Source organism: Entelurus aequoreus, linkage group LG11, assembly GCF_033978785.1.
Source record: "Entelurus aequoreus isolate RoL-2023_Sb linkage group LG11, RoL_Eaeq_v1.1, whole genome shotgun sequence".
Classification (NCBI taxonomy): Eukaryota; Metazoa; Chordata; class Actinopteri; order Syngnathiformes; family Syngnathidae; genus Entelurus; species Entelurus aequoreus.
Genome location: NC_084741.1, coordinates 46,252,991 through 46,271,010, shown reverse-complemented (window position 1 = coordinate 46,271,010; position 18,020 = coordinate 46,252,991).

Below are 18,020 nucleotides of genomic sequence, written 5' to 3'. Positions count from 1 at the left end.
AATGTCTGCCCTCTAAAGTGTGTCTGTGTTTGTGTGTGTGTGTGTGTGTTTGTGTGTGTGTGTGTGTGTGTGTGTGTGTGTGTGTGTGTGTGTGTGTGGACACGAGGCAAAAGCACTGCCTCTTAGTTTTAATTGATGTAAAAGGAAAACGTGGCAAAGGCTTGGCAAGGGCTGACCTTGTTCTATGGGGGGGCCTCACCCCAATTAATCACAAGATCCAAACCCAGATGCTTCAAGCTAATAAACAGCACTGTGAATCTAAAACGTCTTTCAGTTGCACACCCACTCCAGTGATTGCACTAAAGTTCCCTGCCAGAGCAAGATATGCTTTAAACAATGCATGTTAACCATTTAAACACTTTATTTTGTGTCAAATTATCCTTTCAATAAAATATATTATCCTTTTTTTTCCCTTTGTGCGAACAATACTTTTCCATCTGTTTTGTGTCCTGTTCTTACTGGGGATTTTAAGGATTATGGAAACTAAATTATTTCACACATTTTAAAGGGATTATTTGAACAATGTGTGACATAACGGTCTACACACAATAGCCACCATGTGATTTTTCCATTTGAAAACACAGCGAAAGCACAGACAATTGAAGATTTGGGACTGTGTTGTGTTCATTTCATAATCAGGCTACATTTGGCAGGCCCTGTGATAGTTTAAAGGCCTATTGAAATGAAATGTTCTTATTTAAACGGGGATAGCAGATCCATTCTATGTGTCATACTTGATCATTTCGCGATATTGCCATATTTTTGCTGAAAGGATTTAGTAGAGAACATCGACGATAAAGTTCGCAACTTTTGGTCGCTGATAAAAAAAGCCTTGCCCCTACCGGAAGTAGCGTGACGTCGCAGGTTGAAGGGATCCTCACATTTCCCCATTGTTTTCAATGCAGCGAGAGTGATTCGGACCGAGAAAGCGACGATTACCCCATTAATTTGAGCGAGGACGAAAGATTCATGGATGAGGAACGTGAGAGTAAAGGACTAGAGTGCAGTGCTGGATGTATCTTTTTTCGCTCTGACCGTAACTTAGGACAAGGGCTCATTGGATTCCACACTTTCTCCTTTTTCTATTGTGGATCACGGATTTGTATTTTAAACCACCTCGGATACTATATCGTCTTGAAAATGAGAGTCGAGAACGCGAAATGGACATTCACAGTGACTTTTATCTCCACGACAATACATCGGCGAAGCACTTTAGCTACGGAGCTAACGTGATAGCATCGTGCTTAAATGCAGATAGAAACAAAATAAATAAGCCCCTGACTGGAAGGATAGACAGAAGATCAACAATACTACCAAACTCTGGACCTGTAACTACACGGTTAATGCTGTACCGCCTGGCGAAGCCTAGCAATGCTGTTGCTAACGACGCCATTGATGCTAACTTAGCTACGGGACCTCGATAGAGCTATACTAAAAACATTAGCACTCCACCTACGCCAGCCCTCATCTGCTCATCAACACCCGTGCTCACCTGCGTTCCAGCAATCGACGGCGCGACGAAGGACTTTACCCGATCATCAATGCGGTCGGCGGCTAGCGTCGGATAGCGCGTCTGCTATCCAAGTCAAAGTCCTCCTGGTTGTGTTGCTGCAGCCAGCCGCTAATACACCGATCCCACCTACAGCTTTCTTCTTTGCAGTCTCCATTGTTCATTAAACAAATTGCAAAATATTCACCAACACAGATGTCCAGAATACTGTGGAATTTTGCGATGAAAACAGAGCTGTTTGTATTGGGATACAATGGTGTCCGAATACTTCCACTTCAACCATTGACGTCACGTGCAAACGTCATCATACCTAGACGTTTTGATGCGCCAATAGCATCCTTTCTTTCTGCTGCTCGATTGCCGTTTTCTGCTGCATATTTATTTCACTACGTCCAGCTTGTAATCTGCAGTATATGATTTTCTTTTCGGTGCCATTTTCGTTTAGCCCTTCTCAGTTTTTATAAGTTACCGCCAACGTTCAAATGATCCATTTTAATAGCTACGGCAGTAGCATATAGCATAAAGCAGTTAGCATCCCATGACCCACAATGCACTTCTGCCATGACCCTACCCCGCAGTATTCTTATTGGTTGACTTGTGTGTGACGATTGCTGACGTGTGTGTGACAATTGCTGACATTTGCTTCGTCTCCTCTGTGAATTAGATGAATAATATTATTTGATATTTTACGGTAATGTGTTAATCATTTCACACATAAGTCGCTCCGGAGTATATGTCGCACGCACGGCCAAACTATGAAAACTGCGACTTATAATCCGAAAAATACGGTAAGCAGATTCAATGTATTGAAGCTAAATTTATGTAGCATAATGTAGCTCACTACATTTTCGGTGTAGCTTGCCCAACATTGTGGACACTTACATTTTAGATATTAGTATAATTACTACCAATTCCATAAACTTAGGGCAAGTAAAAATAAACAATGATAGTACATATTCTAACCAAAAAAGCTAAACCTGAGGAGTGGCTGACCATCTACTGGCAAGCAGCTTCTGGTACTGTTTGCACCAAAAACAGGATCAGCGGTTAGAAGCAATGGAAACCTTAACCTTAACATAAGGAAACCAAAGAAGCAGTTCAAAAATTAATGAACCAACATAAACAGAATGAACATGAACATAAACAAAGTGGATTGCTTCCTATTTACATGGCATTTGTGTGTCTTTGTACGTGCATGACTGAGCAGTTAGAGGTGTGGACAAGAGGTTTGTACAGTGACGTGCACGTTTTGTCTCTGGGCACAACAAAGTCTAAGACCGGTTGGCTCGACTTACATCTCATCCAATTAGCTAGCGGTATCGCAGGGACAATGAACAATAGCCTATGCTTTACGAGGCTCCGTTGTCACTTGATCCAAAGTAACCCAAAGCCCATGGATATGAGCACACACGTATACACAACAGATGTGCATAGCATCACTTGATACGTTGTGTTCATGGTGTAATGATGAAAGGGAGTGAGTACAGACATCAACAGCATTAGTGAGCTGAGGTAGGCATTGGTACAAAATTGATGGCTCACAAAAAGGAGGCCATTGTGACAAACCAAATTTGTTGTCCTATTGTCAGGTACAAAAGATGTAATAGAAGCCCAGCCTCTTTTTCCTTGTCTGCTGCTCTTTTTGACATGTTGGGGATGCTTTGTGATAGGCTGCGTCTCACTTGGACTGAATTATTTAGATGGGCAAGAAGCGACGACTGAACAAGGGGGGACAAAAAAAGCCACGAATGTCCAGAGTGTTATGATGAGCACTGCCGGAGTCACATAACAAAAATAGTTCAAATGTACAATATATAGTTGTTGTTGGGTTTTTTTGCTCTGAAATATAAATATATTATAAAACAGTATATATAAAACAATACATAATTTAAAATTGCATAATTGAATACATTTTGGAAATAATTTAATTTAATTAATTTTTTTTTAAAAATAAAAAAAAATAAAAGCAGAAATACTCAATTCATACAAAATACCGTCTTTGGTACAATATTGTCATAGGAATAAAAAAAAGAAAAAAAAGAAAAAAAAAAAAGGAAAATGGTATGTGTCCAAAAAGAAGGAGGGCAAAGAAACATTTATAATGTCTTGTCCCATCACTTAAGTTATAATTGTTTGGTTGGTTGAAGTTTATTTCAAACATGCATACAATTTCAGTATGATACATCACATATGATAATTTGTCTTTACAACATGTCCGAAAAGAAATAAGAAGAAGCAGAGCTTATTTAATCCTACCCCTTTTCTACCTCATAGCAATTCCAGTACTATCAATCAATCAATCAATCAATGTTTATTTATATAGCCCTAAATTACAAGTGTCTCAAAGGGCTGTACAAGCCACAACGACATCCTTGGTACAGAGCCCACATACGGGCAAGGAAAACTCACCCCAGTGGGACGTCAATGTGAATGACTATGAGAAACCTCGGAGAGGACCGCATATGTAGGTAACCCTCCCCCTCTAGGGGAGACCGAAAGCAATGGATGTCGAGTGGGTCTGACATAATATTGTGAAAGTCCAACACATCAGCGAAAGTCCAGTCCATGGTGGGGCCAGCAGGAACCATCCCGAGCGGAGACGGGTCAGCAGCGTAGAGATGTCCCCATCCGATGAACAGGCTAGCGGTCCACCCCGGGTTGGGAGCAGAGTAGAAAAGAAAAGAAAAGAAACGGCAGATCAACTGGTCTAAAAAGGGAGTCTATTTAAAGGCTAGAGTATACAAATGAGTTTTAAGATGAGACTTAAATGCTTCTACTGAGATAGCATCTCTAACTTTTACCGGGAGGGCATTCCATAATATTGGAGCCCGAATAGAAAACGCTCTATAGCCCGCAGACTTTTTTTGGGCTCTGGGAATCACTAATAAGCCGGAGTTCTTTGAACGCAGATTTCTTGCCGGGACATATGGTACAATACAATCGGCAAGATAGGCAGGAGCTTGACCGTGTAGTATTTTATACTTAAGTAGTAAAACCTTAAAGTCTCATCTTAGGTGCACAGGAAGCCAGTGCAAGTGAGCCAGTATAGGCGTAATATGATCAAACTTTCTTGTTTTTGTCAAAAGTCTAGCAGCCGCATTTTGTACCATCTGTAATCTTTTAATGCTAGACATAGGGAGGCCCGAAAACAAAACGTTACAGTAATCGAGACGAGATGTAACGAACGCATGGATAATGATCTCAGCATCGCTTGTGGACAAAATGGAACGAATTTTAGCGATATTACGGAGATGAAAGAAGGCTGTTTTAGTAACACTCTTAATGTGTGACTCAAACGAGAGAGTTGGGTCGAAGATAATACCCAGATTCTTTACCGAGTCGCCTTGTTTAATTGTTTGGTTGTCAAATGTTAAGGTGGTATTATTAAATAGATGTCGGTGTTGAGCAGGACCGATAATCAGCATTTCCGTTTTCTTAGCGTTGAGTTGCAAAAAGTTAGCGGACATCCATTGTTTAATTTCATTAAGACACGCCTCCAGCTGACTATAATCCGGCGTGTTGGTCAGCTTTAGGGGCATGTAGAGTTGGGTGTCATCAGCATAACAGTGAAAGCTAACACCGTATTTGCGTATGATGTCACCTAGCGGCAGCATGTAAATACTAAAGAGTGCAGGGCCAAGAACCGAACCCTGGGGAACTCCGCACGTTACCTTAACATAGTCCGAGGTCACATTGTTATGGGAGACACACTGCATCCTGTCAGTAAGATAAGAGTTAAACCAAGACAAGGCTAAGTCTGACATCCCAATACGCGTTTTGATACGCTCTAATAAAATATTATGATCAACAGTATCGAAAGCGGCGCTAAGATCAAGAAGCAGCAACATAGATGACGCATCAGAATCCATCGTTAGCAATAGATCATTAGTCATTTTTGCGAGGGCTGTCTCCGTAGAGTGATTTGCCCTGAAACCGGATTGAAAAGGTTCACAGAGATTGTTGGATGCTAAGTGTTCATTTAGCTGCTGTGCGACAATTTTTTTGAGAATTTTCGAGATAAACGGAAGGTGGGACACCGGCCGGTAGTTCACCATGAGGTCAGGATCGAGGTTAGGTCTTTTGAGTAGAGGATGAATAACCGCTTTTTTGAATGCTTGGGGAACAGTACCAGAGGAAAGTGATAAGTTTATAATATTTAACACTGATGGACCTAATAATACAAAAAGCTCCTTGATAAGTTTCCCAGGAATTGGGTCAAGTAAACATGTTGTTTGTTTAGTCCCATTTACACATTTTAACAATTCCTCCAATGCTATTTCATCAAAGAGGGAGAAACTATTTTGGAGGGCAATGTCCGTCGTATATACAGTCGTATCTGTGTTAATAGAACCCTGCTGTAGCTGAGATGCATTGTCTTTAATCTATTTTCTAATGACTTCAATTTTCTTATTAAATAAATTCATAAAGTCATCTGCTGAGTGGGTGGAGCTACTGGGAGGAGTCCCTTGTTGGGTTAGCGATGCTACTGTACTAAACACAAATTTAGGATCATTTTTGTTGAGGTGGATGAGATTTTAGTAATATTTAGCTTTAACTGAGGTAAGCATGCGTTTATAAGTTATTAAACTATCACTCCATGCTTGATGGAAAACCTCAATTTTAGTTGCACGCCATTTGCGTTCCAGCTTTCTACATGATAATTTCTGGGCTTTAGTTTCTTCTGTAAACCATGGGGTACGCCTTTTAGGGGCCCGTTTTAGCTTTAGCGGTGCTACACTATCAATGGTGTCGCGCAGGGCGTCATTAAAGTTGTTAGTGAGGTTATCAATAGAGCCCACATAATTTGGGAATGGTGCCATTACTGATGGCAGTAGGTCAGTAAGAGTCGTCGTTGTGGCAGCATTAATGTTGCGGCTGCTATAGTAGTTATTATTATTATTATTAGTTTGTTGACAATGAGTCAGAACTTCGAATTTTATAAGATAATGATCGGACATTACTTTAGTGTACGGGAGTATCGTAACTTTAGAGGTGGTGACACCCCTGACAAGCACTAGATCTATCGTATTACCGTTGTGATGCGTGGGTTCATTTATTATTTGTGTAAGACCACAGCTATCAATTATAGTCTGGACCGCCACGCATGGAGGGTCCGATGGGGTATTCATATGGATGTTAAAGTCTCCCATTAGGATTATATTGTCGGCGTGCGTCACTAGATCAGCAACGAACTCTGAACATTCATTGATAAAGTCCGAATAGGGCCCTGGGGGGCGGTAGATGACAGCCAGGTGCAGAGGCAGCGGTGTGACAAACCTCACAGTAAGCACCTCAAACGAGTTATATTTAATATTTAGGTCCGAAGTAAGGCTAAAGTTTTTGTTGTATAATAGTGCAACACCCCCACCCCTTTTAATGGGACGGGCAATATGCGTTCCCGTATAGCCAGGAGGAGACGCCTCACCCAGCGCAAAAAAATCGTCTGGTTTGAGCCAGGTCTCGGCTAGACCAACGACATCAAGATTATTGTCTCTAATGACTTCATTATCTAATAACGTTTTGGAAGACAATGACCTCATGTTTAAAAAGCCCATATTATAGGTAGTGGGCTGTTTTGAGGAGTTTTTGTTGAAAGTATCCGTAGTAGCAATATTAATAATGTTACGTTTATTATGCGTAGTGCACTTTAAATAATTTCGACCATATCTAGGAATTGATATGAAAGGAATTTTTAGAATGTTTGCCACCTCAGTAAAATGCATGTCCACCTCTGACGCAGAAAAAACATTATGTGAGTTGTATATTATTCTAAAAGAATTGCTATGTGTGCAGGGATTATCCAGCCTGGCGCTGGCTAGTTCTATCTTAACAGACTCCTTATTAGCGCTTCTTTGTGGATTAGCATTTAGCTTTTTCGTTAGCCCCGCTAACAACAACGCATTTAGCTTTGTTGTTAGCCCCGCCCGACACCCCCGCTTCTGCTTCCGAGCGCATCGCTTACGTCTCTTTCGTTGACGGTCTCCGCTGGTAGTCGACGCCGCTGCTTCAAAGGCCACTGCTGGATGTAGCTCGCGAAGAATTCCCAAGCTAGCGAGTAGGTCCACCGTACACGCATCTTTCAGCCCAAAATGGCCCGATCTCTCCACATCCAGAATCGTAAGTCGGTCGTAAGTGATCACGGAGTGAACACGCTGTGAGCCAGCCATACAATTGACTGAATTGACGGGTGTTTTTGCCAAATCGGTCTACACTTCCAGGAGCGCTCGCAAGAAGCTGCTGCCTTGAAGCGCCGCCATCACGTGTTCACTTCCTGTTCTTCACTTGTACATAATTTACATCAATATATTCTGAATACAATAGTTATTTACATAAATAGTTAAGTGAGTTATGATTCACATAATGAGATGAACAATATAATTTTCAATAAGTTAAATACGTTTTTCATAATTCTTCCTTGTACTTTGTAGACATTTGTAGTTTGAACAGTTTCTTAAATTGAATCATATTAGTACATTGTTTGACATATTTGCTTAATCCATTCCATAATTTAATTACACATACTGATATACTTAAGGTTCTATATACACGTTTACAAATGTTTTAAATTAGATGTTCCTGTTTTTTTTGTAGTAGCAGCTGTGTGTTCTCTCCTGAACAAAAGGTGGTTGTGTCATTAGCAAATAGCACTAACTTTAAGTCCTTTGTAACTTTACAAATGTTGTTTATATATATAATATAATATACAATTTTTGTCCCAGTATTGATCCTTAAGGTACGCCACCAGTTTGTATTCAGCTACGTAGACGTGTGTTTGCCTAGCTTCACGTATTGCGTCCTGTTGGTTAAGTAGCTTCTAACCCAGTTCAAGACCTGCCCTCTGATTCCATACTGTTCTAATTAATTAATTAAGATATTATGATAAATTGTATCAAATGCTTTTGTTAGATCCACAAATACTGCTGCTGCCCACTGTTTGCCATCCATTGTATTGGTGATCTATTCTATTATTTCGATTAATGCCATTGATGTTGAAATGCTAGCTCTGTATCCGTATCGATTCTCTGCGATTGATCCACTTTTGTTCATAAATTGGTCCTGTCTGTTAATGAGTTATTTTTGCTGATTTTTGAAAATTGTGAAATTTAAGAACTAATCTATAATTCATAAAGTGTTTTTTGCCTCCAGTTTTATAAATCGGTACAACTTTTGCAGTTTTATTTTTGTCTGGGAATGTGCCTGTTTGAAATGGTTGGTTACTATTATACGCTAAAGGTTCTGAAATTCCTTCGATAACTATTTTTATCGCTTTCATAACTCTTCCGTGGCAGTCAGTTAAAGTCTTAGATTTAGATTTATTTACGATTCATATTATTTCCCCTTTTGTCACGTTTTGAGGAACATGGAGTTGGGGTTTCTATCTATTCTGTCATTTAAGTACTTAAATTACCTAGGTTTTGAAATGATTTGCTCTCGATTGGTTCCAATAATTACAAAGTACTTATTAAAGCATTCTGCTACTTAATTTATATTGTCATTTTCTGTATGTCCATCTAAAAGATAACAGTCCACAGTAACAAAGTAACTTAATAATCTGATTTTTAATTAACAATACAATACATAAACAATATTGTATTCAGTTTTTTTGAAAATACTTTACTTAAAAAGAACACTACAAAATATTTTATCATAATTCTGAGTTCAATTAAATTCATACGATGAAAAATTACAGGATCACCGAAGAATATTGTGGTGGTTTCCCTCTGCTGGATTCTCTTGATTATGACAGACCTTCACGGGAGCCCGGTAGTCTGGTGTCAACAATGTTTTTATTTATGTTTTATTTATTTTTATTCCGGGTTATTCCGGTTCCGGTGACCATGGATGAGGTGCTGGTCCAGAGTTGGGACCCGGGGTGGACCGCTCGCCTGTGCATCGGTTGGGGACGTCTCTGCGCTACTGACCTGTCTCCGCTCGGGATGGTCTCCTGCTGGCCCCACTATGGATTGGACTCTCACTGTTATGTTGGATCCACTAGGGACTGTACTTAGAGGGGGGTTACCCACATATGCGATCCTCCCCAAGGTTTCTCATAGTCATTCACATTGACGTCCCTTGTGTGGGCTCTGTGCCGAGGATGTCGTTGTGGCTTGTGCAGCCCTTTGAGACTTTTGTGATTTAGAGCTATATAAATAAACATTGATTTATTGATTGATATTTTGCACACACGCTCCAGGACAGCACTCGGCTGTGCGACTTTTCAGTCTTTTCTGGCTCTCTCTCTCTTTCTCTCGCCGTGGTCTCGTGCGTGTCTGCGTCTTGCTCCAACTCCAACTCAACTCCTGTGTCTCGGCCCCGACCGCTGCTGATAAGCATGGCAGGTGATTGGATGATCAGTCCCAGCTGGTTAATCCAATCACCTGCCAGCTGTGCTTCAAGGCCGGTCCTTACACACCCCATTCCGCCGGGAAGCCGTCCGGCCGCCCCTACTTCATTTACCTTGCAGTAATCCACACAGAACCGCACTGACCCATTTTTCTTCCTTACCAGAACTATGGGGCTGCACCAAGCACTGTGTGACTCCTCAATTACTCATAATTCCAGCAAAGTTTTTAATTCCTCCCGAACCACTTTGCGCTTGTGTTGGGGTAGCCTATAGGGCCGTAACCGCACCGTCACGCCCGGGCTGGTCTCTATGTGATGCTGAATGAGGTTCGTGTGGCCTGGCCGGGGGGAGAACACATCAGCAAAACTCTGCTGCAAGGTGGCAACATCTGCTCTCTGGGATGGCATGAGTTGGTCATCACAGAGGAGAGATTTGATCCCCAACATTCTGTACAGCTCTTTACCGTGCGTCACATAAAGGACGTGCCCTGGTCAGTCAGAATCTCTTTGGGGATTCCGACTCGGAAGATTACCTGAAACAGCGCTTGCGCCACACTCTTTGCAGAGATGGACCGCAGCGGCACTGCTTCGGGATATCGAGTTGCGTAATCCACCAGGACTAGCACAAAACGATATCCCCGTGTGCTCGGGTGAAATGGTCCGACGAGGTCCATGCCAATCCGCTCAAACAGGCCCTCCATGAGTGGTAATGGGCGCAAAGGCGCCCTGGGGGTGGCCGCTGGATTGACTAGCTGGCAGTACGGGCAGGCCGCACACCAGCGGCACACGTTTGCCCGGATGCCTGGCCAATAGAACCGGACCATTACCCGGTTGAGTGTTTTATAGTGAGCCGCCTGGAAAACCATTTCCCGGCGGCTTTTTGGCACCAGCAACTGGGTGATTTCTTCCCCTGTTTGAGTGTCATGACTCACTCTGTATAATCTGTCCCTGATTAATGCAAAGTGAGGGAATACCCGCGCTATTCCTGGGCACACCAACTGACCATCAATTGATATCACTTGGTCCCAGGCTGAGCGTAGAGTATCATCACGAGACTGCTCAAGTGGGAAATCTTCCATGGGGTGCCACTGGGGAGCCAGGGGGGCTTCCCGCGAACCCCCCGCCGGTTCCCCCTCCCACTTGGCAGTGTCGGATGACCTTGCGTCACCACTGAGAACAGCGCAGATACTCCGTTTCCCTAGCGGTCGTGAACACACCCCTGCGCACTGCTTCACCAACTCCTTAAACCCCGCCCAATTGGTCCTCAAGATTAAGGGGTGAGTCAGGTGCGAATTTACGGCCGCCACACTATTTTTTTTTGTTGAGTTGAATTTAGCTACGATGTGTAAGCACGTTTAGCTATTCCTCATCCTGCAGGGATGATACTTGTATGAAACATACTTTATTTGTCGCCATGGAGGCGAGTATTTGTGATTTAGAAGTTAGCTGCTAGCTAGCTAGTCATGTCTTAAAGCACCTCTTCCTGAGGGCGTTTCAGTGTTATGACTTCACCTTTATCTTTAGTTGTTAAGCCAAAATGCGTCCATTCTCACTTTTCTGTCTACACACTGTGTCTGCTTTTGAGTATGCAGTGATTGTGCGCTGCCGAACATGCTCCTCTGCTCGTAAAACCAGCAAAGTCATGGCGTGACGACGCACCACCATGCCCGTAAAAAAAATCAATCAATGGGGAACTGGTACTTTTCAAACAGACTTATAGTACCATTTTTGAACACGGTGTTTGTTATTGACAATCTGTGACGAGCACAAAAGTCCAATAACAAAACACCACTCGCGTTCAGATCCGGACGGCCGTTTCTCCCAATCACGCCTCTCCAGGTTTCATTGTCGTTGCCAATTTTGTGTTGAAGTCACCTAGCAGAAAAAGGGAATCACCCGAGGGGGCACTCTTCAGTACTCTGAACTTGCGTGAGCACAAACAACAGTCAGGACCCGACCCCCCACCTGGAGTGAGAAGGAAGCTATCCTCTCGTCTACTGGGTTAAACTCTAACGTACAGGCCGGGGGGGCAACAAGATCATTTTCAGGGGGGTGGCTTCATATTGCTGCATGACAACGTTTTAACCTTCTCTATTTATTTATGAGATGTAATATTGAGCCTGCTAATAATTCTACGATTGACGACTCGACTACAACATGTTATAAAAGACTTTACACAATATTTCAGCCAGCCAGAAACATTTAAAAATAAAAAGGGATGTGATTTTACATATAAAACAAATCAGTTATTATTGAATATTGTATTAACATATATATTTTTCTTACATAAACTTGTTTTGTTCTGTTTTTAAATTGTTGCTGCTTATTGGACAATGTACTTTGTTGTTTATTTTAGAGATTTCTCCAGTCCTTTTAGTCACTTTTTCTGTAATAAAAATGATTGGCAACAAATCTAGCATCTATTTTCTGTGTTTTTGTAGGCTGTACTAATGTTTAGAGACTCTGTTTGGATTCGCTCGCGCCATGTCTGTGTCGAAAAACAAGCCGCAAGGAGCCTGACGTCACACTTGCTGTGCGTTGTTAGGAGCCTTTCTCTCATTAAAAGCCGCCAGTGTCATCCTAAATTGTGAAGATCGCTGTCCGTGGGTATATCTTGAATATATTAAAGTATAAACACAGCACGGACACGCTGCCTCCGCTCCAGACAACCCTGTGCGTATGGCTGGTGTTAATGTGTATGTAGTGTGTTATGGTGGTCATATTTCCCATGGTCTTTGAACACAGCGTGTCGGAGGAAAATTAATAAGTACTGCATAATTGCCAGAATTATGTACTAATTGCAGGCCAGCTACAGATGTTTTGTTGAGAAAGGTGAAGAGTGAGTTGCATTAATAAAGACATAAGGAAACAAGAGCATGAATGATGAATTCTAGTTCAAAATGAGATAATATGGATCTGAGTTTAGAGATGTTCCTGTGGTGGAAAAAGCAGGAGCGGGTAATACTTTTGCTCAAAAAGCATGGTGTGGTAAAATGCAACACCAAGATTTCTCAGGCTGGGGCGCACATTTGCACCAAGGGACCCTAAGCAGTTGGCTACTTTAGAAGTTTCTGTGTCAGGGGCAATACTTAGCACTTCCACCATCCAGTCTTTAACCTCAGTCCAACAATTATTTAGCAAATGAATGTCATGTTTCCTATCAGGATTAAATGAGAAATACAACTGAAGCTCATCTGCGTACATGTGGTATGAGATACTTTCAGAATGCCTGATGACTTCCTTGAGTGGAAGCAAGGATAACGAGGATAGGCCCCAAAACTGAATCACAGGGCACCCAGCACAAGAGGGGAACAGACTCTGACTTATGAGGGCCAACAGCCACAGAGAAAGATCTATCTGCCAAATGTGATTTAAACCATTGGAGGGCTGTCCCTGAAAAGCCCACCAAGTCCCTCAGCCAGTCTACAAGGATTTGATGGTTGACAGTGTCAAAGGAAGCACTGAGATGGAGCAAAACCAGAATTGTACATTTACCAGCATCAGAGGCCATCATGATGTCATTGGAGACCCTGAGTAGAGCAGTTTCTGTAGAAAATAACTGACAATAACCGGACTGAATTATTGTGTGTATTTAAAGTTGAGACTAACTGGTTTGCCAGAATTTTTTCAAACATCTTGGACAGCTTGGAGATGGGTTGATAGTTGCTAAGAACGGAAGGGTCAAAGTTTGGCTTTTTAAGAAAAGGCTAGACAACTGCCTGCTTGGATTGGGATGGAACACAACCAGAAACTGATTCCCGAGAGCAGCCACCGCTGCTGCTCACTGCTCCCCTCACCTCCCAGGGGGTGGAACAAGGGAATGGGTCGAATGCAGAGAGTAATTTCACCACACCTAGTGTGTGTGTGACTATCAGTGGGACATAAAAGGCCTACTGAAACCCACTACTACCGACCACGCAGTCTGATAGTCTATATATCAATGATGAAATCTTAACATTGCAACACATGCCAATACGGCCGGGTTAACTTATAAAGAGAAATTTTAAATTTCCGGGCAAACTTCCGGCTGAAAACGTTTCGATATGATGACGTATGCTCGTGACGTCAACTGTTGAAGCGGAAGAATTCGGAGCCCATTGAATCCAATACAAAAAGCTCTGTTTTCATCGCAAAATTCCACAGTATTCTGGACATCTGTGTTGGTGAATCTTTTGCAATTTGTTTAATGAACAATGGAGACTGCAAAGAAGAAGGTTGTAGGTGGGATCGGTGTATTAGCGGCGGAATACAGCAACACGACCAGGAGGACTTTGAGGATAGCAGACGCGCTAGCCGAACGACCTCACCTTGACTTCCTCCGTCTCTGGGCCGCCGACCGCATCGGTGATCGGGTGAAGTCCTTCATCGTACCGTCGATCGCTGGAACGCAGGTGAGCACGGGTCGTGATTAGCAGATGAGAGCTGGCGTAGGTGCAGAGCTAATGTTTTTAGCATCGCTCTGTCGAGGTTCCGTAGCTAAGTTAGCTTCAATGGCGTCGTTAGCAACAGCATTGCTAAGCTTCGCCAAGCTGGGAAGCATTAACCGTGTAGTTACATGTCCAGAGTTTGGTAGTATTGTTGATCTTCTGTCTATCCTTCCAGTCAGGGGCATATTTGTTTTGTTTCTATATGCAGTTAAGCCCGATGCTATCACGTTAGCTAAAGTGCTTCACCGATGTATTGTCGTGGAGATAAAAGTCACTGTGAATGTCCATTTTGCGTTCTCGACTCTCATTTTCAAGAGGATATAGTATCCGAGGTGGTTTAAAACACAAATCCGTGATCCACGATAGAAAAAGGAGAGAGTGTGGAATCCAATGAACCCCTGTACCTTAGTTACAGTCAGAGCAAAAAAAGATATGTCCTGCACTGCACGCTAGTCCTTCACTTTTACGTTCCTCATCCACAAATATTTCATCCTCGCTCAAATTAATGGGGTAATCGTCGCTTTCTCGGTCCGAATCGCTCTCGCTGCTGGTGTAAACATTCGGGAAATGTGAGCAGCCCTTCCTCCGATGACGTCACGCTACTTCCGGTAGGGGCAAGGCTTTTTTTAATCAGAGACCAAAAGTTGCAAACTTTATCGTCGTTGTTCTATACTAAATCCTTTCAGCAAAAATATGGCAATATCGCAAAATGATCAAGTATGACACATAGAATGGATCTGCTATTCCCGTTTAAATAAAAAAAATCATTTCAGTAGGCCTTTAACTTTAACTTTAACTTTAACCAGTGAACAATTGATTATGGAAAGCAAGGATAGACCAATATTGCTAAAAACCTATTTAACACAGTTGTGGGCAGGATGTCTAACGGACTCAAAGAACTTCTTATTGAATGCACAAGATCTGCCAAGTCTTTGAAGGAAAAAGTTGAGAACTTATCAAAATATGTTGTTAGGGTGGAGCGGGTAGGGAAAATATGGATGGTGGTATAATATTGGCCAAAACGGGCAACTTTGCTGACAAAAAACATCAAAACATCACTCAGAAGAAACAGGTGGAACTGGTGGTTGTGCAACAAATAATGTAATTTATGGTGTCGAAAATTAACCTTGGATTGATTGTATTGGCGGTAATAAGATTTCAAAAATAAGTGACTCTGGCCACCTTAAGCATAGAACTGAATTCAACTAACATATATTTTATATGGAGACGATGCTCAAAAAGTTTTTTTGACTTCCACAAACGCTTGACTCTCTGACATTTGCGAAGAAGGCAACAAATATTGTCGTTTAACCAGAGAGTGGGATTCACAGCTGCAATTTTACGAGGCTTCAAAGGAGCGATTTCATCAAGAATGGCAGAGCAGTGTGAGTTAAAAGATAAAACTTGATTGTCAATATCAACATCGATGTTGTAAGACTTTGTTGTCTCGATCCCTGGGTTATACTGTCAGGGAGGCGAGGGAGCGGTTTGGGAGCCTTAGCGGTGCTGGGACCATCGAGCCCACTATACTTGCCAACCACTGAATATTTAATGTGCAAGGCCCCCAGAAATGCATGGACAGCCTGGTGTTGTCACCCTGGCATATTTTATCACTGATCAAACATTAGTCAGCAGCTGTTGTAAACTTGTAGCTGTCTCGGCGGCAGTGGCTGTGACAGGTTGTGACACACTGCTGAGAGACTGAGGCCCAGCTGGCTGCTGTACTTACTTACATGCTGGATTTGTGCAAAGTTAAATAAATAAATACATGTTTCTTCCACCACAAGCAGTGTTCTTGCTCTCTGTCACTCATGTGTCTCTTTGCCTAAACTCCTCTTCTCATACTTGTACTCCGTTTTCCCTCTACTGTTTCAATCTCTCTTCATGTCTTGTGATTTTTTTTTCTCCAACAGTGCATTTTGTTTATTGCTGGTGTTAGGGGAGACACATATTGTGAATTGCAGAGCAGCTACCTTAAGGTAAAAAATAGTATTATCTTAGATTGTGAGAGAAAAGATACATTTTGACAGCACAAAGAGTAAATCTAGGGTTGGAAAAACTGCTACTTTTTTAATAATTTTTTTAAATGAAAAAAATGCGGCTTTAATTGGTAGGTTTAGAAGAATTTATATATATATATATATATATATATATATATATATATATATATATACATATATATATATATATATATATATATATATATATATATATATATATATATATATATATATATATATATATATATATATATATATATATATATATATACATTTCCACTGTAAATCCCGTTCAGAGTGACAGGTGATCCAAGCCTAATCAATCTGAGGGGGAGAAGATGGGTACACCCTAGACTAATTACAAGTCAATCCCAGAACCACTGTCTTCTGTGTTGGATATTTTCTTTTGGACTATGTCTTTTGTCTGAGTTTTAAAGTTTTGAAAAATATTGGAAGGATAGAGGATTCTGGTTCTCAGGAAGATACTGTAGTAGATAAACAATCATTCACGTTCATTTATGAAACAGATCAGCAATTTATCACCTGGCAGACGTGCTAACATGATTCATAGCGCTGCCTTGTTTGCCATTTGTGAACAGACATTATATCTCCTGTCACAGGATGTTTCAAATGTATTATGTCAGCTGCTACTGACAATTTGTCTGCAGCTATTCTGGTAGATCTATTATTCTGTAGTCGATTTGCTACAAATTGCTGCCATTTTGAATATGAGAAACTTATAATAGGAATGTTAGTAAACTTTTAATGTAATGATAATAATATTAAGTTGCCAGTCAAAGCTGTGGGCTCAGTATTTGTCCGTCAAGGCTTAAGAAGTGTTAATTAATACTGATCAATTTATCAACCTATTTATAAAAATGTATGCACCAGTGTGTTAATACTGAATATATAATCTAAACATATAATTGAATGAGCATTATTCGAACCTTGGTGAACATTTCTGTAATATGCATATGACATGTGCATAACGTAGATGTACTAGTGAGCGCATGTTATTGCTGGGAAACATCATTCCAAGCAAATTGATCAATATTTCATTTAGTCATTTATTATGTAAATTCCTCAACTGAATATTTCAGTAATTGGTTTGGACATAAGACTCCACTCCCCCACCCCTTCCCGTAAGTGTCGATTTTGCATTAAAAGCAATGGTTGGACAGTTCACTGTTGGGAATTACCTTTTGGATGGTACTAAATAATTTTTATTTTAATTTGGCTCATGACAATGGGCACACGCAAAGGGAGAGTCCCCTTGGCTAGCGGCGTGCCTTGTTGGCAATGATTGATGACCCAATATCTAATTAGCTGAGATTCAATCACTTATTATGCAGAGTGTGGGACAAACAAACTGAAGTCAACTGTCAGGCAATTGATTGATGACTCTCCCAATACGTCTTTTGTTTGCTCTAATGTCCTGACGCTTGTTACAACCACAAATGCTCATTTGGACAATGCAGTCTGTCAATCTAACAGGGAGTTGCTCACTTTTTTTGTTTTTATTTTCACTGAGAACATTCATTTAAGTGCTTGTGTGTGATTATATTATATTCGCGCATGCTTTTTTATAGTAAAAGCAACAGAAAAATGTTATTGTGTTTTGGTCGCATTAAAGGAAAGGTCTTTTGTCTTAACAGTATTTTTTTTTAGTACAATTTAAGAAACTAAGTTTTTGTTGACCTAAAAAGTGATGTTCTGTTTTACTTCAATCTGTCAATGTTT